The 27818-nt window shown below is 61.2% G+C and overlaps 3 long non-coding RNA genes across 3 annotated transcripts; 1 reads left to right on the top strand and 2 right to left on the bottom strand.

The window, feature by feature from the left end:
* Positions 1 to 641: 641 nt before the first annotated feature.
* On the bottom strand, positions 642 to 21362 carry LOC102130730 (uncharacterized). Its single transcript, XR_006689962.2, has 5 exons — positions 21342 to 21362; positions 20779 to 21189; positions 18138 to 18226; positions 6662 to 6773; positions 642 to 945 (listed from the first exon to the last, which is right to left on the bottom strand). It is a non-coding gene; the product is annotated as an uncharacterized lncRNA (long non-coding RNA).
* On the bottom strand, positions 11392 to 12763 carry LOC141407801 (uncharacterized). The gene is made up of 2 exons (XR_012418436.1): positions 12643 to 12763; positions 11392 to 12582 (listed from the first exon to the last, which is right to left on the bottom strand). It is a non-coding gene; the product is annotated as an uncharacterized lncRNA (long non-coding RNA).
* Positions 21363 to 21915: 553 nt separating the features above from the next.
* Positions 21916 to 26001, top strand: LOC107126581 (uncharacterized). The gene is made up of 4 exons (XR_001483151.4): positions 21916 to 22060; positions 22191 to 22348; positions 22629 to 22907; positions 23806 to 26001. It is a non-coding gene; the product is annotated as an uncharacterized lncRNA (long non-coding RNA).
* The last annotated feature ends 1817 nt before the right edge of the window (positions 26002 to 27818 follow it).

Genomic DNA, 27818 nt, shown 5'->3' with positions numbered 1-27818 from the left:
TCTGCGCGATTGTGTGGTGGGGGGATGGGAACGTGTGTGCATGTGAGTGTGTGCTCATGTGTGCCTATGTGTGTGTGTTGTGCATGTGTGGGTGTGTGCATGCATATGTGTGTGCACAGTGTGTGCCTGTGTGTATGCATGTGTGCTCATGTACACATACATGAGTGTCTGCATTGCTTTGTGTATCTGTGAGAAAGTGTACATACATGTGCATATATGTGTGTGTGCAGGTGTGTGCCTGCATGTCCGTGTGTGGGAATGTACAGGTAAGTGCATGTGTAAGCATGTGTGCGGGTGTGCACGTGTGTGCCTGTGTGTGCATTGTGCATGTGTGCATTGTGTATGTGTGCCTGTGTGAGAATGTGCATGTGCCTCTGTGTTTGCACAAGTGTGGGTGTGCGTGCATGTGAGCCTGTGCCCGTGTATGGGATGTGTATGTGCTTGTGTGTGTTTCCCCGGCTGTAAGCGCTGGGCATTGGACTGAGCCAGAGGGGCACTGACGAGAAGGAGAAGCACATGCCGACGCTGCTGACTCTCGGTGGGATGACCGCTGTCATTCTGAAGTCTTTGTCTGACAATGGAGGGATCTCCTCCAGAACTCACTGGGGAGCTGGGGAGGATAAACAAGGTCTGCAACAGAATGAACGATGCATCTTTATTAAGGATGGGCCTGGATGCCCATTCAGGGGCCACTGGTGGCACAGGTGCCAGGTGGAGCCCCTTCAGCCACAGCAGAGGAGGTGTTCCCAGCTGCACAGACTGGCACCACCTCCAGCCCTGGTTAGGACAGATGCACTGAACTTCCCCAACAGCTGTTGTCCTTCACACACTGGGGCACTGTGGGGCTGGGGCTGGGAGAATGTCTCAGCATTGTCAAAGAGAAGAATTGTCTTTCAAATGAGCATTTTCCTTTTCTTTGTGAGTAATGGACATTTCAGGGCTGACCTATAGGAAAGAAACACCCAGGGTGGGAGCCAGGACCAGACTTCAGTCCTAGAGCACCAGCCCCACCCCCCGCACGCTGGGACGAGTGGACACGACGTGGGGAAGCAGGAGACGGAGTGGCCAGGGTGGGAGAAGGGTATCTTTTCTAAGGGCTCAAGATCCAGGACTGAAACACACAAACCCAGGCTATCGGCCCAGGGGTCCTGGGGAGGGTGTGTGGGTGTTCCCACCGGAGGCAGCAGAGCAGGGATCTGGAATCCTTGGTGCAACACAGATCATTGCTCCTTGTCTTCAAGAGTTTCCAAAGCTTCCAGATCACAGCTTATTCCTGAAACTTAGGAGGCTGCACTGGCCCTTCTGCCTGGGACCCCACCTCCTGTGCAGGCCCCCTCAGAGGCTTGTCTGCACCCTGCACCCGTTCTCTGGCTTCCTCCACAAATACACCTGGAGGAAGTCCCAGGCCAGGCACACGGGAGCAAGAGGCTGGGAGGGACAACCACAACAAGCAACACCGCAGCCCAGCGCTCGGAGGCCCGTGTGCCCTGCTGCAGACCAGAGGCTGCCCGGTCAGCAGGACCTGAGGAGGGACAGGGCGATGGGGTGGGAGACGGTCAGCGCCTGAGCAAGCTACTGAAAAGAGAGAAGCAGGGACCTGCAGAGGGACGGGAGCCACGGCAGGAGCGGCAGGTGTGGTGGGCATGGCGGGGGCAGCAGGTGTGGTGGGCGCAGGGGGTGCGGTGGGTGCAGCAGGTGTGGTGGGCGCAGGGGGTGCGGTGGGTGCAGCAGGTGCGGTGTGTGACCCACAGGAGGCTGCTCAGGGCTTCGCCTCCATCCCATGCTCAGGAGGAAGGAAGTCAGGACGTTTTTGGTGATGCCACGGGACCGCACGCATGTCAGAGCCAGCAGAATTTGGAGAACGTCGTGCCCAGGGCTCAGCACAGGAGCGTTTGTGGACAGCAGTGAAAGTTGCTCACGCTGGTCATGGATGGCGCGTTGGCACTGCATTGACCCCAGGACCTCGGGCAGAAAGGTGGACAGAGCCACTGATGATACAGGAGGGGGCCCCAGGCACTGCTCTGCAGAAACGGCTGTTTATCAGCCCAGTGGCCGCTGCCTTAGTGTGTGTGGTGGGAGGTGGGAAGGGGATAAACTGAGCTACATACGGAATAAAAAGACTGGAAGGAAGTGCCTGGCATCTCACCGGGGCTGCCGGGGGTGGTAGAATTTAACTTTCTTTCTGCTTGTTTGTGGTCAACACCACTTTCTCCCAGAATAAGGAGATGCACACACAGAAACTACATCACTTCATCCCATGACATCTGGGAAACTGCACACACCTCTCACCCTCCACCCAAGGCTGCAGGGAGAGGGGAGATTCCACAAGGACCCACTGCAGCCAACAGGGTCCCGAGTGTGATGGCGGCTGCTAGAGTATAGAGGAGAGAGACCTACTGCTGAGAGGCCCAGGGGCTTCCCGGAAGGAGCTGGTCCCCTGAGGGGTAGGGAGCAGAGGGAGGGGACCTGAGCAAGGTGTACACAGGGCAGGTGCGGAGCCGGCAGGCATCAAGGGGACCAGGTTGGTGTGGCTTGTTCATAAGACTCACCAAATGCACTCGGTAAAAATTCAGGTTCCCAGGCCCTTGCTCTGGAGGCTCTGACTGGGGTAGGGGTGGGATACGGGGCCTGGAATCTGCATTTCTAATGAGCTCTTGGACTTTTCTTACAGTGATACAGGACCCAGGACCTGCAGATCCTCGGCTGAGGTTGGGATGGGCCAACTCCTGTCACCTTTGCACCTGGCAGGGAGAGGCTTTCCCACAGCACTGGACCCTCAGACCCAACCTCTCGCTCACCGAGCTGGCAATGTCCACTGCTCACTCAGATCCACATTCTCACCCCTCCCAGGGAGATGAAAAGACAGATGGCAGAGCCCCAGGAGACATAAAGCCCCTTCCCCAGCATTGGCCCCCCTTCCGCTGCCCCCTCTCCCCTTGAGCCCCCTAAGGCAAGATGCTGCACGGACCCCCACGCGGCTAACACACAGCAAAGCATGGAGACCAGGTGCAGGGGCTGCAGGCAGCAGCCCTCCAAACTCAGGGTCCCAAACTCAGCCTGGCCAAGTCCAGCCAAGGGCTGCTCATTCCTGAGTGGAAGACACAGCCCTGGGGCAGACAGGGATGTGCTCCCATCCTGCTCCAGGCTCGCCCAGGGCTGGCTGTGTGACTGTGGTGAGCTCCTCGCCCTCTCTGATGCCCAGGCACTCCGTAGCATGCCCAGCCTGGCAGAGATGGCTCCTGTGCACCCCAACCCGGGGTTGCTAGGATCCTGGGATCCGAAACTGCGGTCCTCCAGTGGGCTGTGTCCCTGTCCCTGACCCCACTTCCTTGACCCTGGGGAGTAGCCTTGGCTTGGCTGGGCCCTGTTCCCAGTGGACACCTGCTCCAGAGATGGGCACCTGCTGGGGGCAAGTTCAGCCCAAAGCCACAAGGCTGCAGGGGGTGCAGGATGAGACATGAGATAGCCCCACCCCAAACCTGGAGGCTCCAGGCTCTGCCCTGCCCCAGCTACCTTCTCCTGGTTTTTCTCTCCTGCTGGGCAGGCCGGGGCTGTTCACACTGGTCCCACCGCTGTGAACACTAGGGCTGCGTTGGGGCCTCCACCTGTGCACTGACTAAACATGCAGCAAGCAGCTGGGAAGAGCAGTGGCCGCCCTCGGTGCCCCGTGTCCCGGTCCTGTGCGCACAGTGCCTGCTGCTCATTTATCCTCTTAATCTAGCTGGAGGTGGCAGCTGCAACCAGGGCCAAATCCCCCTGCCACCTGCTTTCAGACAGCCCCTGAGAGCTCAGGACAGCATTCACCATTTTTTTTTTTTTTTTTTTTTTTTGAGACGGAGTCTCGCTTTGTGGCCCAGGCTGGAGTGCAGTGGCGCGATCTGGGCTCACTGCAAGCTCCACCTCCCAGGTTCACGCCATTCTCCTGCCTCAGCCTCCCCAGCAGCTGGGACTACAGACGCCCGCCACCACGCCCAGCTAATTTTTTTTTGTATTTTTAGTAGAGACGGGGTTTCACCATGTTAGCCAGGATGGTCTCGATCTCCTGACCTCGTGATCCGCCCGCCTCGGCCTCCGGAAGTACTGGGATTACAGGCGTGAGCCACGGCGCCCAGCCAGCATTCACCTTTTTAATGACTGGGAGGAAAAAATCAAAAGACCCATTTAGTGCCCCCCGAACATGATTCGGTATTCAAATTCCAGCGTCTGCCAATGAAGTTTCACTGGGACACCCAGCCGCGGTCATGCGTTGCCTGGGGCTGCTGAGGGTCAGAGCCCATACGGCCCCTCGTGCACGGTCCGCGAGGCATGGGAGCTGCTTCCAAGTGTGCCCTCGTGTCCACCCACATGCCCTGTCTGTCCACACTGTGTGTGGCCTGGTGCGGGGCCGCACTGTGATTTCACCGGACAAGGCCCCATCCTGGGGATGGCAAGGCAGGTGCGGTGGTTTTTACTGGGGACTCCACAAAGATGCCCCGGAGGGTAGGCCAGGTAACAGCCACAGTGTCCTACAGTCATCTGGAGCTGACGTCCTGACCGCGGTGGAGAACCGGGGATGGTCTCAGCCTCATCTCATCCTTTAATTTACCGGAGAGACGGGAGGCCCGGAGCAGGGAGCCCGGGTTCTCAGCTGGCTGGGATGGAGCCTGCGTGCCCCTCCGTTCCTGCCGCCCTCCCCAGTACCCCGAGGCCCTGCCTGGCAGGGCAGCTCCCGCGCAGCTGTGGGCTTTCTGCAGCTGTGCCACTGCCCTCAGCAGGCGTCAGTGACAGAGGGTCAGGCTGGCGGGGCCACGGGTGGCGAGGAAGGGCCAGGCGGGCAACAGGGAGCAGGCGTCCCTGTTCACGGCTGGCATGGTGACCGACAGGAACCCCAGGCTGCACTGGAAGGGACTCCAATGGCTCCAGCCTTCCCTGGCAGGTGCTGGGTCAACAGCAGACACTGTTCTTGGCGTGATGTTTGCACAAAACCCTCCCGCAGGCCGGGGTGGTTCCCTGAGTCCTCACCCGGGTGATGTATTTGACACAGGACCTCAAGCTGTTACACCCCGGCCACCTCCCCAGCCTCCTCCCCACCCTTCAGGTAGGAGGGAAGGTTGGGGGCAGGCTGACTAGGTCCTCGGCTGGGTGGATGTCCAAAGTCTCCCCTCCAGGACAGGACCAGGCCTCACCGGATGGACAGATGTCCCTGGCAGGAGACCCCAGCGGAGGACAGTGCCCGGCATCACACAGCTTGGGGTTGGTGGGGTTGGGGTCAGGCCACCCTGAAAGGCACAGCCATACCCAGGCCACCCGGCTGCCCCCTGTAAAGGGCTCAGCAGTGGAAGCCCCTGGAGGCTCCCAGGAGGCAGCTCCTGGATAGGAGCCCCAGCAGGGGCTGACCACTCTGCCCTCCACTCAGAGAGGCTCAAATAAAGGCCAAGGCCACAGCCCTTCAGGAGCAGAGCCCGTGGATCCCATACACTCTGGTTTTCAAACTCCAGCCCCAACCCTGTGCTGAAGACAGGGCTGCCGTCCACTAGCCCAGCCTCTCGGCCTCTCCCACTGTCTGGGGACATAGTGACTCTGTGTGAAGAAGGGTGGTAATACTGTGCCAGGGTTAGGGTTAAGCTGACCCTGGGAATTAGAGGCACTGAGGCTGGGCAGGGTGTGAGGAGGGAGCCGTGACTTCCTGAGCCAGGGCCAGGGGAGCCACTGTCCTCAGACCCGGTCTTCCGCCTGTCCATCAGTCCATGGGGTATCTGCCCCTCTGCCCACCACACCCCTTCCCTCTGCTCACCACACCCCTTCCCTCTGCTCATCCCTCCCAGGGTCCTGACCCTCGGTCTCACCGGCCCTGGGACTGGCAGCTGGTGGCCCCTGAGGGGAGGCCCCGCCTCTGCTACTCTGGGTAGAAGTCAGGAGTCACTCCTGACAGGCCCTGGAACCCCAGGCCTAGAGATGCCCAGCAGGAGCCCCCATGCCTGCCCAGGCCTCAGATCTGCCAGCGCCCAGCAGCCTGAGCCCCTTCATGCCAGCCCCTGCCCAGAGAAGGGCACATGGTCAGGGACCCCCCCCCGAGCAGGTCCTGGGGACTGCCCAGCCTGCAGCCCCCCTTGCAGATCTCCACTCGCTACAGCTGTGCCCATCGGTAACCCGCCTTCCCTGCACGTAGGCGTCACTACCTCCCCCCAGAGGGTAGGGAGATGGGGAGCCCTGGGGGCCCCCAGCAACCTTCACAGGCACCTCCCCAGCCATGGGCCATGCCGAGGGGCTCCCGTTTGTGGTCTCCCTGCCAGGCCCAGCACCCCTCAGGCCATCTGGAGAGACGCCACTGGCCCAGGCCTCCCCACTGAGGACACAAACCCCAAGGTCACCAGCGCAGCATCCGTGCTCACCTCTGCAGGGCCCTCGGGAGCCTTAGTGTCCAGGCCATTTTAAAGGAGAAATCAAAGAAAGTTCCTTGGGAAGAGGACAGGGCAGGGCCAGCCCAGGCCGCCGGCAGGCCCAACCCACAGGGCCCAGCTCCTCAGCCCACATTTTCAAGCAAAGCTCTGGTGTGAGCAATGAACACTGGTTTCATGGTGCCCTGGCGAGGATGAGCAAGCAGGGGCACCACAGCTGGGGCTCTCGGGCTCTGCACTGACGTGTCCCGGGGGGCAGGGGCAGCACTCGGGGCTTCGCTTACTTGGAGCTGACCACACGCTGAGCCGGGCTGTCCCTGCACCGCCTGCTGGGTCCTCTCCGTGACTGCGGGACCTGCAGCCGGGCCGCACGGCGCCATCAATGCACAGCTACAGCTGGTTGAAGGGGACCAAATCCATTGGACAGTCGATTTGGTTCCATTTTACCAGCTCTAGCAAAGCATTTGGCTCCCGGATCCGAGGAACAGCGACGTCAGTGAGGAAGGCAGCTCCACCAGGCGGACGTCCCGATGGAGACGGGGCTTCGCGGCCGGCATCAGGCCCTTACCCCCCATCCCGGAGGGCCTCCACCCCGAGGAGTTTCCCTCAAGCTCTGCGGGGACTGGTGCAAAGGGCCACACGCCCCGACACACACACACACTCAGATACGCACAAACACACCCACTCACACACAACTCACCACCCTCTCGCTCTGCCCGGGCTTCCCCATCGGGGACCCACAGGGGTCTGGGGAGGGTCGGAGGCGCCAGGCAGCCTCCATGCTCTGGGATTGACCCTCAGTGCCCTCTGCCTCCACCGCCCGATTCCTCCGCAGCCCTGGCTTCACCACGTGCCCGCTGCCCCGGCACTAGCCTCAGCTGTGGGATACAGCCCAGACCATCGGGCCCTGCCCCAGGGGCTCACATCTGTGGGCACAGTGACCTTGAGGGTTTGAGGCCCTTATTCCCCTGCAAACTCCTCCCGGACCACACTCATAGCTGGAGCAGAGGCAGGACAGACCTCCCAGTCGGCCATGGGCCTCGGCTGACCATAGGACAGCCCACCCAGGACACTCTCCTGCCTGGCTTGCCATGGCCTAGGTGGGATGGGATGGACTCTGACACCATGTGATATCTCTGGGTGGGCAGGACGGGAAGATTCCAGGGACGCCCACATTGCATGGTGGTGGGAGGACAGACTGAGGGGGCCTTCATGGCCTGACCCTGGGCCCCATGCCCCAGCCCTGCAGCCTTGCCCGCGTCTTGCTGAGGGGCACATGCCCAAGGGAACTGTGAGGACGAAGCATCAGGACGGAGGTCCGAACGTGACAGGACCTTCGCCTGGCTCCCGTATCTCCCACTCTGATCACCCTCAGTGACTTGAGAGCAAGTTCCCTTTTATAAAATGAGTCTCTCTGCAGCCCCGTCCATCAGGAGCCGTGACAGGTGAGGGAAGGTGTCTCTGGCAGTGCTGGGGATGCGGTGCCCGTGTGTGAGCTTCCCTCCGGGAGCACAGGCCGTCCTGGGCAGCACGGGTGGACGCACCTGCTCCTCACCCACCATGATGGCAGAGTGTGGGCTGCGCACCAGGGCCTGTGCCACCTGCCTGCCCTCTGCACACGTGGGGCTGCCCCACCTGCCTGTCCTCTGGCCGCTCTGTCCCCCTCCTGACGTTGCAGGAACAGAAGCTCAGGCCCCTCAGGCAACAGGGACGGTCACACAGCACCATGCCCACCCTCCAAGGCCCCTCTGGGAGCAACTGAACTGGACGATCCCCCACCCCAGCCTCTGCCAGGCCTGCTCTGACTCGTCCATAGCTGCCTTCCCTGACTGTCCCTGCCATGGTGCCCTCCAGAAAGATCTGTGCCGTGCAGCAAGGCCGCCTCCCCAAAGTCCCCTGTAAATCGGTATCAGTCTCGCATCCCAAAAAGAGAGGCTTCCGGGCCATCAGCCACACTCTGCAAACCTCTCTCCTCCTTACTCCAGTGGCACAGAGGGTGCAGGGCAGACCCCAAGGCTCCCAGGGCCCGCCCCTCCCTGGCCTTGGAGTGAGGACGGCTCGAAGACCTCGCAGCCGGAACGCACTTATCCATTTACCGCTGTCAATATTCCTAATGGAGCGGAAGATTTGACAAGATCAAGCCGGGGACTCGAGTCCCAGCCACGATTCTTCCCCATCAGGAGCTGGGAGGTCTGGCATTTGCCAATCAACGTAGCAAACAAACTGGTCATCTCACCCAAAGGCAGCTGAGCACCGGGACAGGCTGCAAAACTGCCACGGGGAGGCCCCACGGCCTTGGATGAGGCGTCAAGCTTGGCGTTACAGCCATCACGGTGGTGGGCGTGAGCTGTGAGCAGACACCGACCGAGCAGCCAAGCGCCAGGTGCAGCCCTGAGCACCGACAGCCACCGTCTTCTCCCATACACCCCACTGCGCCTCAAGACCAGTCCTGTACTGCCCGTCAGGAGGATGCGGGGGCTCACAGCAGCGTCCCCTGCCCCAGGGCCCAGCCCCTCCTCTTCATGCTGCCCCGTGAGGTGGCAGCCAGCCTCCAGGTGCACTCACCCCAACATGGCCTGGCTTAGGGAAGTTCCCAGTCGTTCTTTGCCAAGGGAGTGAGCAGCACATTTGCTTGCGAGTGTGAAGGAAACGGGCGCACAGTTTGTGTTCTTGGGACATGCTGGAGCTGGGTCCATCCCTCGGGCAGGACGTCGGGGACCCCTGCGGACCCGGGCACCCCCCTGTTCTGCTCTGCTCCCTCGGGCAGCAGCTCCCACTCACTGGCAGATTCTCTAGCCCCTTCCCTCTGAGCCCTGGGGTCTCACCAGCGTGGGGCGAGGGCTGACAAGGGAGAGGCCCCCGAGGCCCCTCGACTTCCTTGTAAGTATTGTTTTCTTTTCTCTCTAAAAAGGCCAAGAAACCAGCATCCCACAAGCCCCAAAACCTCCCCAAGGGCCCCACGGCTCAAAGGTCGGGTGCTTCACAGAGCTCACCCCTCCCAGACCCCCGCACCCCACGTTTTCCGACCTTCCCCAAACTGAGCTGTGCTGCCTCCAGCCTCCTAGGCACGGGCTGCCTTCCTGCCAAGACCCACGCAGCCCCTCACCACAGCGACCACCCCTAGCTCCCGGGGCCTCAGACCCCCGGGCCCCGAGGGCTCCAGGGGCCTCCGGGTAGGGGAGGGCTAGCCCTGCCTGGCCTTCTCTGGGGCCAGCTGCCACTGTGGTTTCCTCATCGAATGAGGAGTCCCTGCGTCCCCTGAGTAAAGGCAAGCTCGCCAAGGGAGGGGCAGCTCCTGGCTGGTCCCCTCTGTGTCCCTAGCTGGGTGCCCAGGCCTGGCAGAGAGGCGGCCCAAGCGTTTCTGGTGACTTTACCGTTCGCCGGGACAGCAGGACTGGGGATGGAGCCCAGGGCGTGGATGCTCTGCAGAACCCACTTTGGGTCCTTCTGCCTCTCTCTTGACTCCAGTGCTATAGAGAACAGGGCTGCAGCTCCTACCGCTAGTGCATTTTATGAACCAAACAATTAAACAGGTTTTAAAACATCTGCTGATGGAGTTGTCCCACACAAGGAAGTACACTCAGCATTTCTAAGCAGCGACGGGCAATCTCTGCTGAAAACACCAGCAGCCCTGTTAAAATCAATAGAAAATTAGATGCCATGAAGATGCAGTACGTGTCCAATTAGTTATAATTGGAGCAAATAGTGATGTAGATAAAGACCTGGTAGGAAGTGTCACTGAGAACCGACGGCTACAGCAGCCTCACCCCGGGACCCCCGAGGGTTGAGGACACAGGGGAGCAGGAGGGCCAGAGCCACGCCTGCCACCTCATCCTGGAAGCCCCTCCTGCCTTTGGTAGGGCCCCAGCCCCTTTGTTGGACCCTAGAAGAGAGGCAGCCCCACCGTCCTGGAAGGTGGAAGTAGGAGCAAGCTGAAGCGAACCGCCGGGCCCTCCCCTGCAGCCGCAGCCGTCCCCCGGTTGACCTCTGGTGGGGCAGAGGGGGCCCCGGGCACAGAGCACTACACACCTAGCGAGGGGTTCTTGGGGACTTCCGTAGCCCCTCTGCACCTCAGGTCTTCCATGTGGGAGTGTGAATGGCCGTGTGTGAGCACCAGCCCTGTGCAACTTGGGTCTTGGTCACGCCACGGCCTGGTCTGAGCTTGGCACGCAGTCCGTGGGCACTTGCCCCTCAAGGGCGGTGGAAAGCAACACTCCGTCCTGCTGCACCCACAAGCCCTCGCCCAGGACCTCGGGGAACAGCGGCCACTTTGGGCAGAAACCACACGGGACCCCCAGGGGAAGGTGTCTCCCGCCCCAGGACAGGGGACACTACAACCAGCGTCCTTGGTGAAGATGCGGCACCAAACGACTTCCACTCAAGGACAACCAACCCCAGGTCACACCCGCAGCACAGACGCTGCCCTCAGAGACTGCAGAGCCCAGCCCTGCCCCCGCCAAAGCCCTACAGAGACTCAGGGACTCAAGGCGACGGCAAGAGCAATCCCTCTCCTTCTTCTCCACAATCCCAGGCACTCACCGGGGGGAAGGACAGGGTGCCCGTCCCCTCCCACCAGGGGAGGGCATTGCCAACTCCCATCTGGGTGCTTTTTTTTGTTTCTTACTATGAAGCTTTTAAAATGTAAATGTCAATAACCTAATATTTCTCCATGCAAAACCATTACCTATTAGCGCTCAGATTCACCACTAAATTAAACTTTAATTCCAGATTTTGGTTAATTATTAAAATAGATAGCAAAGAATTACAGTTAGCCGGGTGTGTGTGGGCAGCCCCTATTGGGGTTTCTGCAGGAGCCTTCGGGGTTCTGTGGGGGACACTGGCTCTCACAGGGCAGTCCCCAGAGAGCCCCTAATTAAAAGGCAAGAGGAAACCCTGCACCCCAAAACGCGCTTGTTTCTTATCATCAGCAATGCTGACTCAGCCAAATGCTGAACAAGACCCGCTCAGCCCAAATCCATAACTTTTCTATCTATTCAAAAAAAGAAATATACTATTTCTCAACACTGATAAAAGTTTAATACAGAGTTGCCCGGGTTTTTAATAAACTTGTCAACAAAAGAGCAAGGCAAATTGATGGGGCCCTTCCCAGAGATAAATTTCGCCTCAAATAGACCCACAGAGCAGGGGGCAGGCAGGAGGGAGGCGGGGGCGGGAGCGGACACGTGATTGTTTTGCTGTTCTTTGCAAAAATGGCAAGATAGACTTTTGTGTCTTATGATCTCAAAGATAGGGCCGGGGTAAAAGCTGGTTTAATTTGAAGAAGGCTGTTGGCTGAGAACAGGATCAGAGAGTCCCGAGGTCCAGAGAGAGGGCTTGGCAGCCCGGGGACAAATGAACAGTCACGTGTCCCAGGATAAGGAAAAGCCCCTTGGCGCACAGAGTCTGATTGGAGCCCCCTCCTGTGGGTGGGAGGCACCTGCCCACTGCTCCCACCCACCTGCAGAAACAGATCCCTAAGCCAGGAGCTCAGGGATGGCCACGGATGAAATGACGATGGCATCCGTGCGGCCACCGCAGGCCTCGGGACACCAGGGGACACCCAGCTCCACGTACAAGTGCGTGTCGGGCTCTCAATTCTGCCGACGTGTTCTCTGCCCTCCCTCTGGCTCAGTGAGGCCACCCAGCATGCAGAGACATTGTGAAAAGTGTCCCCATCTGTCCTCAGGCGGGGCGCAGCACCCCATGTCTGAGGAACACAGGATGGGCCTTTCCTGCTCGCGCTCAAGGGCATCAGCTCCACAGGCCTTGGAGGTGTTTGAAATTCCACCATTAGAGAGTCACTTCTTGAGTTAAGGGCGGAGGGAAAGCAGGCTCCCCAGGGAAGGGGCTTGGCAAGCTGGTGCTCGGGGCTGCAAGGCCTCTGGAGTGTGTTGCTACAGCTGATGTGGGAGGAGGGCCGGGAGAGGTGAGGAGGTACCCGAGGGAGGGGCAGCAGGGACCCCAGCCATAGCCTCGCCTGCTGCAGGCCTGAGCCCGAGGCCAAGGAACCAAGCGGCTCCCTGCACCCACTCCTAGGGTGGGGATGCTTGTCCCTCTTCACTCTTGATGGGCAAAGGCCCCACCACGCCCTGGGGAAGGGACAACAGAAGGCAGCTGGGTCCCTCCTGGACTTGACGCCCTCCAAGGGGGCAGGCGAGGAGGGGGAGACGGAGGCAGAGCCCAAGAGCCCAGAGCCTCACCCGGCCTCTGTCCCGCTCGCCCGGCCTCTGTCCCGCTCGCCCGGCCTCTGTCCCGCTCACCCGGCCTCTGTCCCGCTACAGCTGCTGGCCTCGGGCACTTCGGCGGTGGGCGGGGTCGGGGGCACTCCTACAGCTCGGGCAGAGTCATCCGAGTTCAGCCTCTCCACGGGACAGCTGAGAACGCGGGCTATTTATACTGGCGTGGTGGGCAGGCGGGCAGCTGGGGAGACACATGCAGCCCCGGAGCCATATCTGGGCATGACAGAGGGCATCGGCTTGCCAGGATGACAAGGGCCACACGGTGCAACTGTCCTGGGCGTCCTTCAACCTCAAAACGTCCTCACGGGGCCCCCCGGGACGGGTTCCAGGGACAGCTGCCTTCTACCCCCTCTCCTGCCTCTGTTAAAAATATTCTGGGTCATTGTCCCAATCATCCCAGAAATCGCCCTCCATGCACGCCCATGCAAGCGCGCGCACACACACACACACGAGCACACACACACGCACACACACACGCACACACACACACACGAGCACACACACGCGCGCACACACACACACACACACACCCCTGCCTCCAGTCCCAGCCAAGGAGTCGACCCTGTGAGGAGTGGACCCCAGCCTCCCACCGCCAGGGCTTCTGGGTGACCCCCTCCTGGCCAGGGAGCAGCCAGTGACCTCTGCACCCAGCACTCCTGAAACAGAGCTCTCTCTCTCCCCCATGTTCTCTCCCTGGGGTGGACACAGGAGGCCTGAGAGGCCCAGTGTGCCCCCAGCATCTCTGTCCCTCAGATCACACACTTGCACCCCACAGGGGCAGCCCGCCTGGTGCAGGGAGCAGACCTGGCCTGAGGCTTAGTGGTGCCTCTGAAACCCGGGTGAATCGGTGGAGCTCACAGCGCCTTTGCGGTGACCACTGTGTGGGAACCTCAGCCCCGTGTCCCTCTATCTAAGGGACCGGCGGTGGAGCTGTCAGAGGTGGCCCTCTGATCCCTGCCCTTGAGACGCGCAGCCCTGCATGCTGCCTGCGGTGCTCTGCAGCGTCCTGGGCGGCAGCTCTGCAGCAGCTTGCCCTGCTCCTCTGCTGCAGTCACCGCCCCTCCCCATCAGCAGGACGGGCTTCCAGGGTCAGAGCTGGCTGGGGACTCTGAACACTAAAAGCAGAGTCCTCCCCAAAGGCAGAGTCCTCCCTGGGCACCCGGGGGCCTCCGGAGAGGGCCCTCCCAGCTCCAAGCTCTGGCCAGCTGGGCCTTGGACCTCAGGAAGGAGCGGACAGCACGAGGCTCTGGGAGCTGCTAATGCTGTCACGGGTGCCTTCCCTTCCCAAAAGCCATGCCCACCTCTTCCTGGGTGCGATGCCTCCAGTTCACAGGGACAGAGGCTGCTGGTTGGTCAAGGACAGTGGGCAAGGCCAGGGCCCCTCACAAAGCCCTGTGCTCCTGTCCAAGAGCCTCCCTTGCCGGGGCCCAAGCCCAGTCACCCCGAGGTCAGTGTCCTGCCCAGAGGCATCAAAAGCGGGAGCAGGACTGCAGAGAGCGCGGGAGGCCTCTGCAATCGGACGTGCATGGCGGGGCTGAGTCAGCACAAAGCCTCTCAGATTGCCGGGTTACCCTTTATGTGAAGGTGGCAGCAACTCACGCGATCGCACTGCCCCGTCCACCTCCGGCCATCCCAGCCTGGAAACCCTCCAGGCCAGCACTGCTCAGCCACACCCTGGTCCTGAAGATGGCTCGGGCCACTCAGGTTCCCTCAGTTTTACTTTAGAGCATTTTTGGGGTAAAATTTGCAATTCAAGCGATGTTCATTTTGATTGACTCCGGCTGCAGCAGCTAAAATATCTGTCCTGTGGGTCAATCTAATCATGCTTAATAGCAGTTTATTCCTCGATGCAATGTTTCTCATGTGAGCCCGACAGTTTCACAGAGAGTGCCGACGCACCTCTCGCAAATGCTCTCACCAGCCCCTGTGCCTGCTTTGAATGCTTGTGCAATAAAATGCTTTATCGCACTTGATGAATGCACTAGTACCAGAATCACCGGTGACTCCCTCTTTAGAAGGGGGTGCCACCATGTCCTTGGCCACCTGGCTGCAGAAATGGAAGACCACTCATCGCGACACACGCGTGCAGGCAGCGGCGGGGCTGTCCCTTCCCAAAGGCCACCCTTCTCCTTCACACAAGCTCCAGGACCCAGAGCTGGTCCCACTCACGGGTGGAAACAGCACCTGGAGCGTGGCTAGCTTTTGAGCCGTAGGATAGAAAAATGTAACTAATTTGGTTCGCTGAATTTATGGGCTCCACAATCTCTGCAGCGACTGTTTCCACCAGCAGGAGCCTGGCCCACCCTCTAATCACCGTGGGGCAGTTTCCAGAGTGTTCTGGGAAACCCGGGAGCCTACACCTGGTGCTACCTGCTCCAGGGAGTGAGAGACACGGGCACTGTCCGCCTCCTCATGGCCCCCTGGATTCCCACCTGGATTCCCACCTGGATTCCCAAGCTGGCAGGCAAGTCCCAAGGGGGTGGGCGTCCGTGTCCAGCCCCCTCAGCCCAGTCCAGGCTCCTTTCCCTCTGAGAGTCCCGGCCCCCATGGCAGCGTACCTAAGTGGTCTCAGGAGAGTCCCTGTGGGCAAGACATGCCAGTGAGGGTCCGTGCCCCTACCCTGCCCGCTCTCCCCTCCCTCAAATGGACATGCACAAAGACCCCCACGGACGAAAGTGCCAGCATGTCCATGCTCCATGCCAGTTTGGGGCTCCCTTCCTGGCTGCTGCCCAGGAGCCAAGCTTCGGAGATTCATGCGTGGGAGACTCCAGCCCCGGGTCCCAGTGTCTCTAGGAAAGCAGCAGGATCCCTGGGGAGCACCGTCAGGCCACATGTGCCGGGGAGCGGGGTTCGGGCTGCCAGGGGCGGTGCCCGTGCGATGCTCATTTTTAATTCAGCGGATCCGAGACTGGGGGTGATTTACAGCCGAGCAGGCCGCAGCTCTCTCCCTGTGAACTCTCTAGTTTTACTGCTCAGTCAAACCTAATTCCAAAACACTAATGCTTTTATTTAAACACCACATCCTACAATAAAGCTTTAATGCACGACAGCCGCATCTAGGGGAAGAGAACGGTGTGTCTGTGGCCACCGGCAACCTCGGTGGCCACACACCCGGCTACTTCCCTCCCTGTGGCCGGAGCTGGAAGCAGGCAGGGAAGAGATGACGTCAGCGGATGCTGGGCACTGACCCTCTGGGTCCAGAGGCTGAGAGGAGGCTGTGCCCAAGGTCAACACCCGCTCCCTTGTTGCTACACCAGATGGGGCCGAGGCTGGGAGAACGAAGCTTCCAGAAGGAAGACTTGAAGGCCAGGAGCCCTGACTGCCAGGCCCTCCCCTCCAATCACCTGGAGGCTCTCTGAGGGGTGGGAGCCTCCTGAAAGCTCAGAACGGCCTGATCCCTTTACTCAGCACTCCCTGTGCTGGCCCCAGCTGCTCAGGTGATCTGGCTGCCCCCAGACCCAAGGCCTTGAGCTGCTGCAGGAGGGGGCTGACTGCCTGTCCCTTCCCGCCCCATTCCTGCTGGAGGCCAGGGTGCGGGAGATAGGGCGCAGGGGCACCTGCTGTGGCCGGAGCAGTGCCAAGGCAGGAGGACATACACTCCGGAAATTAATCCTGAGGCCTGTGGGGGGGTGGGGGTGCCCAGGCAGGGACCTGGCCTCATCCCAGGTGGCAAACGCCTCCAATCTGAGACTCAGAAACGAAGCCAGGCAAACGCCCCTCACACAGTGGCCTAGCCCCTGCCTACGACCCCGCTACCAAGGAGAGGATGGGAACCCGCTACCCATCCTCTCCTTGAAGGACCAGCACTGGGGGGAAAAGGGTTTCACGGACGGATCCTGACCTGTCCTCATCCCCTGGGCCCCAGGACATCCTCCCAGTCCTTTCTCGGGTCGGGACTGGGATGGCGGCAGAGCAGGTGGCTCTCAGGCCCCCGACGGGCGGTGCGAGGTGCCCTGGGCCACACACCGCTTTCTGCCAAAGCCTCACCTGCATTCACAGCAAAACATGCCTCAGCTTGGATTCGGCGGAACAGAGAGCTGAACCGGGGCTTTGGCGGGGGTAAGGTGGGGGCGGCATGAGCCGGAGACATTTGGCAAAATCGAATGGCTCCCAGGCCCCTGGGATGGGCTGTGGGTTCAGAGCTACACAGACTCAGCTCCTCTGGCCCTGTCCAGGTGCCCTCAGCAGAGGAGTGGGGCCTAAGGGCAGCGGTGGCCCTGACCCTGCCCGCGTCCCCAGCATCTCCTCGTGCAGGCTGTGCCCTCCTTGGAGGCTACATGCCTCCGAGTTCCTCTGCCTTGCCCTGCGACCGGGAGGGCTGGACCCAGGCACAAGACATGTCTTCCCTCCACAGCCTCTCCCACGTGCTGCCCAGCCCCTCCCTCCTTCCTGCATCCAGCCACCTGCCCCTTTTCAAACTTGCTCTTGTCTTGTGCCTCTGAGCAGTTTCTGCCCTGGCCACAAGCGGCCCTTTCTGCTGGCCGATGGCCTCTTCCAGGGCGGCCATCAGTGGAGCCCCCAGAGCCGCCGCCATCACTCTGTGCTCTCCAGCCAAGGCCCCGACCCCCCAGCCCTCACCAGCCCCGCGTCGGACCCCATGCCTGCTGGAGGCCGCCTCCCCTCTGCCGCAGTCAGCAAGCTGAATATTTAATGTCTGGTGAGCACTTCCACCTGCTGACATAGGCAAAGTGACAGAACAATGCTGGCGGGGACATGACCGTCCACCAACGCCCAGGCAGCCTGCCGCCCCGGGCTCACCCCCGCCACAGCCGCCTGGCTGGCTGTCGGCCCCAGCGGCCCCCGTGGCGTGGAGTGCCCCTCAGTGCGGCGAGAGAGTTCCCGGCCTGAGATACATACTTCTTTACATTCCATAGCTTAGCAGGTCCATATGGGCATATAAAGAAGTATGTTTCCCAAGCAGGCAGTCAGTATGTAGTTCCAAGACCTCGGGACGCCGCCCGGGTAGAAGCTGACCCCACTGCGATGTAGAGAAGGCAGCTCAGAGGCAGTGGAACTTCTTCCCTGGCATCCACTGCTGGCGCCCTCTCTGTGAGCAGGACAGCCTTCCTGCCACTGCTGCCTGGTGTCCAGCCACCCCCAGGGGCCCGGGGCTTCCTGCTCCCTTCTGACCTCGGCGCCCCTCCATCCCTGAATCCACCTCTCTCTCTGTCTGTCTCACACACTCGCACGATCCAGAAATGCAGAAGTGGACAGTGAGCCCCAGAAAGTCTCGAGCGCCTGTCCCTGGCCCCAGCAGTAGCTCGGTTTTGCATCCATGGAAGAAACCGGCTGCCCCTCCACCCTCACCCCAGAGCAGGGAGGCACCATCCATGTCCCGAACTTTCAGAGCCAGCACTTTCCTGCCCCCTTGTCCCAGCCAGGCCCAGAGAGGGGGCACCCCGCCCAGCACCCCACTCACAGGACCAGCCTCCTCTTTCTCTGGGAGCTGGACAACTCCTTGCTCCCAAGGCCAGACGAGGGACTACGAACCAGAGACCCGAGAGGTGCCCTGGGGCCTTACCTGGGCAGCTGGCGGTTTCCTGGGCAGGTCCCTGGTGAAGGCTGCCTCCCGGGATGCTGTGTCCCTGAGAGAGGGTTCAGTACCTCTCTCTGAAGATGTGAGCGAGAAAGACGATGCTTGGAGGATTCCAGGTTCCCAGAGAGTGGCTGGGATCTCCTGAGAGGCCGTCCACTAGGGGTGCAACTCCCTAGGTGCCTCAGCCTGGCCTCAGCAGGCTCCCAGTGGGCGAGGGAGCGTCTCTCCCCCGGTTCTCTCCCTCCTTCTCTTGCTCTTCTTCACCCTCTCCCCTGCCCCCGCCTCGCAGCGTCACCACCCCAAACCGCCGCGCAGTGCGGCCCACCTGAAGCGGCAGCTGCGCAGAGCCAGCAGCTCACACGGGCACCGGGGGTCAGCAGCTACCGTCACCTGCCCAGCACCACTGCTGTGGCACCCCCGGGAGGCTGGTCCCACACCTGGCTCTTTGTGGCCGGCCGCCCAGCCTCCACCAGCCCCTACCAGCCCCTGATCAATACCAATTTACAGTCAAATGCGGGGGGCCGCCTTCCTGTTAATGAATTTCCCGGTGCTCACCAGCTCCTAATGAGCCTGTTAAAGAGGGTTTAAGTAAACTTAGCAAGTGGCAAACTAAGCACTTTGGAATACTTAATTGTATCGATATGTTTTTCATTGCGTTTAAAAATGTCTCTGAGTGGGAAGCAGAGGATCCCTCCTTCCCTGCCAACTTCTATGACCAGCTGTGAAGCCAGAGTCTGAAAAATGTGGAGGAAGAACCTGAAGGAGACCAATGGGACCTCAAGGTTAGGCCCTCACCAGCAGGAAGGAAAGCCATCCCTAACCTGCTGGGAGCAGGGAGAGGAGGAGGAAAAGGAAGAGGAGGAGGAGGAGGAGGAGGAAGAGGCCTGCAGGGTTTCCAGGCCTCACAGTGTCCCAGGGTGAGCCTGGCACATGAGGTGGTGAGAGGTGGAAAGAAGGCTTTGCAGGTGCCTGGTGGGGATGGGGGCCAGGGAGGCGCCAGTGGGGGGTGCAGGCCGGGCACAGACACAGGGGACTTGCTGAGTGGCAGGGCCCAGCTGGGCCCTGGCCCCTGTCCTGGCACTGACCCTGGCGTGGGTTGGGACAGCAGCTCCGGGACATGAAAGGACCTCCCATTGTCCTCGTCAGGAAGAGAGGTCCAGCATGACTGTTGCTCCTCCAGGCAGCCCGTCCCTGCGAGGGGACAGCCCTGAGCGAATTGGTTCTCTTCTACCACCCAGGGCAGGGCAATGTCTCCGCAGAGCCTGCAGTGTGCAGAGGCCACTGAGCATGCTGTGGCTGTGTGGCTGTGGGTCTGCAGCCAGGCATGGCTGGGTTGGAGTTTCACGTGGGGGTGGGGGATGGGGGTTGTGCTTAAGGCTCTGGCATCCCCTCTACAGAGGAAAGAGCAAATGGCAGAAAGAAGCAGAAGCTGATGTCCCATTTCCATGTAGCTGCTGTGATTTATCATTTTCACATAGCCAAGGATACAAAAAGGGCAGCCTGAGCTTCAACTTCGGGGGCACCCGGGTTCCACCGCTCATCTGTGCCCTCCCAAGGCCTCCGCAATAACTGGGTTCGGAGTCCAGGGAAGAGGCCTCCTCAACGTCCCCGGCTCCCTGGCACACGAGCCCTCAGAGCCTGGGACACTCCTGCAGCCTGGCTCAAGCCCTCCCCACCGCTGAGGCATTCATTTGGATGGGGTCTGGGGGTCAAGGGGAAAGTTGGGAGTCCCAAAGGGCAGGAGAGTCACCCCAGACCCAGCCAGAGCCCAAGGACTTCTGCCCACCCACAAATGAATTGTAGTCACTTTTCAAAAAGTTTCCCATCTGGATAGAAAAAGAGCACCCAGCCACCTCCAGGCAGACCCCACCGTGAACCGAGCTGGCTCCTGGTGCCCGGGGCTTCGTCCCGGGGCTCTTCAGAGGTGAATGCCACCCGGCCCCCAGCATCAGCCCCGCGGGAGGCCACGCGGAAGTCAAGCTCCTCAGCAGGGACCCGCACAGACGCAGACCACCAGGGCTGCTCTCCCCAAAGCCCCCCTAGTCTCCGCCCACGTGTGCCCCCCTCCCCCCGCGCCCTGCCCCTGTAAACGCCTCCTGACCCTGACGTGGCTGGGCGAGCTGCAGAAGTGCCGAGTCCGACCAGGGGCAGCCTCGCCCGCCGCTCAGCTCGGGAATCCCCGCCCCCCACCAGCACCTCAGTGGGGGGTACCGCAAGTTCAAGGTAAGTTTAGCCCCATGCCCGGCTGCCGGGGCTTTGTTGCAAAGCGGCAGGTGAATCGCGCCCCCCACCCAGCCCCGAAGCCCCCGTGCCATCCGCTGCCCGCGTGGGGGGTGGCTGCTTTCTTGCAAAATGCCCGCAAGTCAAAGTTCCTGCCTCCCAGCTGGACGCGCCCTCCCGGCCCTGCCGGCTGCTGGCTCTGCAGTTTTCCAAATGTGGATGCTGCCGCGAGCCAAGAGAAAACTCCACGGCACCCCCGCCGGAGCCGCACGGCGCTGGCACCCACACGGCGCCGGCACCCGCAGCACCCACCGCGCCGGCAGGCACACCCCCACCGCGGTGCCCGGCAAGTTTTCAGGGGCCGTCCCGGCGGCCCAGCGGTGGTGATGGGCTGAGCAGGACTCACCGCGGAGCCCAGGGCACCCCTGGGGCCGGGCTGGTGACAGCGGCAGCGGCGGCCGGCGCAGGGTCGCGGCTCCCTAGGAGATGCTGCAGCGGCGGCAGCACCAGCCACCTCCTCCGGGAGCCAATCCCGAATGCAGGGGTGGGGGCCGGAGCTCGATGCGTCCGCACTTGGGGGTGGGGGGGCAGAGAGAGAAAGAAGACACCAGGCACCCCCTCTCCACACCCCTGCCCTTCCCCCAGCCCTCCTGCAGCAGAGCAGACTTAGCGGGAGGGAGATCTTGAGAGAGAGAAAGAGAGAGAGAGAGAGAGAGAGAGAGAGAGAGAGAGAGAGAGAGAGGAGGCGCTGGTGCAGAGTTAGGGAGAGGCGGCCGAGCTGCACACCTTGAGTCCTGGCCTCCTCCGCAGGGAGCCCCTGCACCCCAGCGGGGTCAGCACAAGGTAGAGAAGGTAGAGGTCAGGGTGGAACAAAAGGGAAGGTCCCGCGGGTGTGCACGCTCTCGCAGGCACACAGCCGGCTCGCGTAGACACAGGGGCGGGGGAGGGGAGGGGAGGGGAGGGCCTGACCTGAGAGGCCAGAGCGGGCATGGGGGCCCCCGTCGGGTCAGGAGCCGGCCTCACCTTTGCAGTTCTTATATACCCGGCCAAGCATCCCAAACACGCGGCCCTGGCCAAGTGGCCCCCTCGGGCTGCGCTCCCTGACCATATTTAGTCAAGCACGGGAAAAAATAGCCTGTCAGCTGGGCCGCGGCTGGCCCGGCCACCGGGAACAGGGTGGGAGCACCCACGCCATTGACGGCGGGTCCTGGGCCCAGGCTGCTGTTCTGCCCCTCCCGGCCCCTCCCTGACAGGCCTCCCACCGGCTGTCCCTGCCCGAGATCCCCCCGCTATTTTTAGCCCAGCCAGTACAGAGGCGCCTCCTCAGTAGCCGGGCAGCAGCCTCCATACCATGCCAGCCGGCTCCTAGGGTGCCCTGGGGAGACCCGGGCATCTCCCAGGGTGCAGGGCCGGGGGTTGGGAGGGCAGGAGGCTACAGCCTCCTTCACAGTTTTGAGCCTCCAGTGGGCTGAGCCCACCACCCAGGCCATCCAGGAGGGGGTGGCCCCCTCCACAGTCCCGTCAGCTCTGCCCTTTCGCCTAGAATCGGGGCCAGGATCAGGTGGTGATGGAGCCACCTGGTTTTCCGGAGACTCTTAAGCTAACCCAAGTCATGACAAATGCCAGTCACCTTGGACAGAGGCGAGGCCAACCTGCTTGCCGCCCCCAGCCGGGCCCTGCCACCAAGGGTGTGTGATGGGGAGACCCCACTCCCCGGTGCTGGTCGGGCTCAGGAGCTCCCCCTTCCGGGATTTCACGCCTGAATTATGTAACAGACGAGAGCCTGGGACGGGGCCTGACGGGGATCTGTCCTTGCAGGGCCTGGACTCAGAGACCAGAGGCCGGAACTGGCAGACTGTCCTCACAGGCTGTGTGATGCTGGCTGGTCGTCCCATCTCTCCAGGGCCCCACAGGACCAGGGACCGGGACACGGAAGGACAGTGGACCACAGTGGTCGGGGGACCCGCCTGTTGGAGGCAGGTGCAGGCCCGTGTGGTGGGGACAATGAGCTTTGCTATTTGCAAGTCCTGTCCAGAGCATAGATCCTCCTGTTCAGAAGCCACCTCATTAATGTCCCCAATACCTCCCCGACTTAGGAAGGCATCCCCTTGCGGTTCCAGCCAGTCAGGGACACAGGGCCGGGGATCCCATGCCGCTTAGAACAGGTTCAGCTGCATCTAATCCCAGGGGACCCTGTGAGGAACCTACATACCCTCCAGGCTGGCCCACAGGAGCTGAGGTGGGTCTCTCCTCCAGGTTTACCTCCTGGGCTCATGGCCCCTTCCCCATATCCCAAGGCCAGCTCTGCAGAGTTATGGGGAGAAGCCAGAGCCCCAGCCACACTCGCCACACACACCAACGCCCACTCTGGTGTCCTCCGGCCAGCGACAGCGAGGGACAGAGCGGCGCTCCCTGCACCTGCCCAGTCCGGAGGCTTCTTGGGTGATGACAGGCCCTGCTCCCGGCCCTGCACACCCCACTAAAGACCCCACGTCTCACCATAAAGGAGGCCAGGAGGTTTTAAGCTTCTACCAGGTCCAAGCACTTTTCTGGAAACTAAATAGCTTCCCACTGGCAGCCGGAGTGCGTGGTGTGAGGGGCGGTGTCCGAACTCCCCCTGCAAGGCCCCTCCCCTGCACCCCACTTCCTCCGGCCTGCCATCTCCAGGCAGAGTTGAGGGGGGCAGGCCAGGCCTGCAGCTGGGGTCAGGGTTATAGACAGCCACAGCGGGGGAGGTGGGGAGCAGTCTGTAGCCTGTGCAGGAGGCTCTGTAAAGGATTCGGGTGCTCCGTGGTGGTGAGAGAGAGGGTGTGCAGCGGACGTGGCCATAAATCACCCTCCTCACAGCAGCCCCACACCCAAGGAGCAGGGCATGGGCACAGGGCCATCTCTTCCCAGTAGAAGGGCTGGTGTTGGTGGCCAGACCCCGACGGTCCTTAGGGTCCGTAGGACAGAGTCAGAAGACAGAGCAGTTCCTTCGTTTACCCACAGCACCAGCCTCACAGTAACAGCCGGCACACAGCACTTAGGCTGCCTGGTGTTCCAGAAGCTTCTGCAGTGGCTATGCGGGGACTATGCTGAGCTCAAGGCACCCATAAGAGGAGGGCATTTTGCTGTCCCCACTTTACCAAGAAGGAACTGGGGCTTGGGGTGGGTGCTCACTAGCCCAAGGTCCCACACCCAGCATCGATTGGAGCTGGGTGTGTTACGGCCAATCTGGTCCCCACCTTGTCCCAGAGCTGCCCTTGCCAAGGTCCAGGGCCATGCTGCCCGAGGCCCACTCCACCATGGTTTGAAAGGGAGACCGCAGTGGGTGGGAGAGACAGGAGGGAGGGGAGAGGGGAGAGAAGGGGGAGATGGGGTAGAGGGGGCAGAAGGGGAAGAGAGGGGAGAGAGGCCTGGGCCCCTGAGACTTTCCCCTTGGTGTCCACAGGCGGTTTAAGGCGTGAATGAATGAAGGAGCAAGCAGTAAACCCCGACAACAAGGCCACCACAGCCCTCACCCGACTGAGACGCCCGAGCAAGGACCCAAGCAGGGGACGAGTAGGCTTACCGCCCCCTCGCCAGGCTGACCATGATGCCCCATCCGGTGGAACGCGCCATGACAGCGAATGCCCTGCCCCATCCCACGCGGCTCCCGCTGGCCATGAGTGGCTGCCAAGCTCTCAGAAACGGGGCTGGTGCCCTGCAGACCTGGATGTTTTACTCAGTGCAGCTTTGATTTGTGTCAGCTTCAGAAGGCTCATGTAGCTGGGGCTGTATCAGTCAGCAGGGGGGAGAGAAAATGCACAGCCCAGGGAATGTGGAGACAGGCCCAGCCCTGGGCACGGGGGCCGGAAGGAGCAACTGGGGAGCAGCGAGCAGGGCCTGGGGCGGCCTTGCAGGTCAGAGGTCAGGGAAGGCCTGAGTGGGGGTGAATGAACAGGTCCCCCAGTGATATTGGAGGGGCAGCGGGGAAGGGTCCCGGAAGAGCATCCCGGGGAGTGTGCACAGGGAGACAGAGGCCCGGAGGCAGGAAGGGGGGCCTGGTGTGTCCAGCGGGCAGAGCCGCTGGAAACAGGAGGCCAGCATGGCTGCTGCCGGGGCAGTGGCGGTGGATGGGTGGCCTGGGGCTGAGCTGCGGACAGGGTCAGACCACGCCAGGCCTTGTACACCAGTGCCAGGGCTGCAGGTGTCCTGCTGAGGGGCACAGGCCTGGACAGTCTGGCACGTCTGTGGCAGGGCCCCTGTGGCTGCTCTGCTGAGGGTGAGGGTGGAGGGCAGAGGTTGGAGCATCAGGAGGCCCTGCCCAGCCACGGTGCCCTGGGGAGGGCTGCCCAGTCCTGGCTGTGCCTTGAAAGTTTTCCCGAAAGATCCACTGTTGGAGCAGATGTGGTCACAAGAGCAAGGGGGATGTCAGATGGTCTGGGCCCTGGGGAAACAGGGTGCATCCCCTGGGAGGGGGACGGCCTGTCACCAGGGCGCCTTCCGAGACCATTTTGCAGGTGATGAAACTGAGACTCAGGAGGAAAATCCAGTTGCCCAGCATGCAAAGACCCAGAGCCTATCTTCCTGCCCCTACATCCCTGTCCGTCCCAGATCTGAACCTGCCCCAGCCCCAGGACTCTTAAGTGCATCCAGAGGGGAGCCAGGCTGGAGAGTGGGGAGCACAGAGACTGTGGCCTGGATGGTGCCAGAGCGAACGGGAGAAAGGCTCCCCCACGCAGAGGCTGCGGCACAGCCCAGAGGGTCCTGGGGTTGGCTGGGCGGGGGCAGCTCCCAGCGAGAGGCCCCTGGGATTTGGGTAAGTGGAGGCACATGCAGACTCTGGCCACAGGGCACCTTGCACACGAGGGGAGTTCACCACACAATTTGAGCGGAGGGCGGGCGCAGGAGAGCAGCGGTGTCCCAGAAGCCAAGGGTGGTCATGGAGACCCACGCCACAGCGCTTCCTACAGGGACACACCATCCGGTCTGTGGAGGGGGCTGCATTGCTGGGAGGGACCCACCTGATCCTGGATTCCAGCCTCACCCTGGGTCACCGCTGAGTGTCCCAAGTGGCCCCTTATCCCCCAGGGCCGGGCGGCGTCCCAACCCCCTTGGGATGTCTGTGCTCAGAGTGTGGCAGACACGCCCCGGCAGGGACATCCTCCTCCCCTGCACCCGCCACAGCCGTGGGTTCAGGGTCTCTATTGTGGGCAGAGATTCACACAGTCAAGGTGAGGGTCCCAGGAGCACCTGTGACCAGGCCCTGGCTGCCAGGGAGAGGGGGACCCTTAACCGACGGGGCAGACAACCTGAGATGGACCCTCGTCCAGGGGAGGGCCCCGCCGCCCACAACTCCTTGGCATTCCTGCACCAGCAGGACGGGCTGGAGGAGGCGGCCCCGGGGCGCCTCGCCGGTGTCAGTGCCCAGCATCACTGTGCCCCGGTGGAGGGGGAGGCCCTTCCGAGCCTGGGCCTGGATGTGAATGAGGGCAGGTTTCTCATCTCTCTGACCTCAGCTTCCTCAACTGGGAAGGGGAGCCACAGCACCTGCTTGGGGTGATGAGGAAGGGGGAGCTCAGGGAGAGCCCTGGGCAGGGCTGCCTCCTCACCTTCCTTCAGCCTTTGGACATGAGCGCAGAGGACCAAGTGAATGAATGAATGACTCAGTCAATCAACTGATCCATCAGTCTATGGATCTCTGGACAGTCGGACAGCTGGGCAGCGGGCAGGATGGGGGACTCTCGCTGAAGCAGCATTCATTTGTGTTCAGCTTTGTGAGTGGGGCGAGGCTGAGGGCTTATTCAGTGGGGGAGGTGCACGGCAGGGCCAGTGCCTTTGGAGGGTCAGGCCCCAGAGGGCGGGGACACCTGCCAGGATGCCCAACCCCAGAGGCGGTGGCAGCCATGGTCCCACTCGGCAGTGGCTGTGATGAGAGCTGTTCCCACTTTGTCCACACGATTCCAGCCGCAGCTGCCCCACACATGAGCTGTCCCTAGTCACCCAGCACGGCCGGACGAAGCCCCCTGCAGCCAAGGTGCTCCGTGGGGCGGGTTTCTCGAAGCTAGTATTTTCCATGGTATCTTACGTCCCAGCAGAGGCCCACCACTGTGCCCGGACCAGCGGCCCACTCGGTGAGTCGAACGTGCACCTGGCACCCCTCTTTTTGGAAATCCACGAACACTGGGCTCCCGCAGAGACTGAGGGTGAGCAGGCCACTTCCCTGGAGCTGACTCCACAGCTGTGTAGGTACAGGGTGGCCGTGAACACTTAGGGCTTTCTCAGGCTGTGCACTTCTTGTTCACTGCAGGGAGCAGGGTGTTGGCTCCTGACCAAGCCCTGTCACTGCTGCCCAGCCACACATGGGGCCCCTTCACCCACCCCTGACCACCTTATGCAGGGAAGCCACTGTGGAAACAGTCTGGCAGTCCCTCGAAAAATGAAGTCATCAACCCCAGCAATTCCACTCCTGGGCCTATGACAGAGCTTGCACGTCCCCTCCAAAGCTCATGTTTAGATGTGAGCCCCAGTGCTGGAGGTGGAGCCTGGTGTGTTTGGGTCCTGGGGGCGGATCCCTCATGGCTGGGTGCCGTGCACCCACTCACCACAGTGAGTTCTCACGAGATCTTGTTGTTGAAAAGTGTGTTGTACCTTCCCCACAATTCTCTGTCTTTTGTTCCGGCTCTGGCCATGCAACAAGCCTGCTCCTCTTTCACCTTCTGCCATGACTGTAAGCTTCCTGAGGGCTGACCAGAAGCCCAGCAGATGCCAGCACCATGCTTCCTATACAGCCTGCAGAACTGCAAGCCAACTAAACCTCTTCTCATGAATTACTCAGCTTCAGATTTATCTTTATAGCAATGCAAGACCTGACTATTACAACACATGCTCCCCAAAATAAAAAGAAATATTCAAACAAATAGGCACACAGGAGTCTTCCCAGTGGCACTATTCACAGCAGACAAAAGGTGGCAGTAGCCACAGGCCTGTCAGCTGATGATAGATAAAGAAAGCATGGCCTGTCATCCCAGCATTTTAGGAGGCCGAGGCAGGCGGATCACCTGAGGTCAGGAGTTCAAGACCAGCCTGGCCAACATGGCGAAACCCTGTCTCCACTAAAAATATAAAACTTAGCCAGGTGTGGTGATGAGTGCCTGTAGTACCAGCTACTCGGGAGGCTGAGGCAGGAGAATTGCTTGAACCCGGGAGACAGAGGTTGCAGTGAGCTGAGATCATGCCATTGCACTGCAGCCTGGGTAACAGAGTGAGACTCTGTCTCTAAACAAATGAATAAATAAATGAAGTGCGGCATATCCATGCAGGGGAATAGCATTCAGCCCTAAAAAGGGATGATGTGGGGACACGGGCGGTAACATGAAGTGCCTGAAAACCCTGCTCGGTGGGAGAAGCAGACTCAGAGACCGCCGGTGGCACAATTCCGCTGATAGGAGATGCACAGAGCGGCAGCTCCATGGAGACAGA

This window comes from Macaca fascicularis, chromosome 10 (assembly GCF_037993035.2).
Source record: "Macaca fascicularis isolate 582-1 chromosome 10, T2T-MFA8v1.1".
NCBI classification, from domain to species: Eukaryota; Metazoa; Chordata; class Mammalia; order Primates; family Cercopithecidae; genus Macaca; species Macaca fascicularis.
This window is presented reverse-complemented; position numbering and strand designations above follow the sequence as displayed.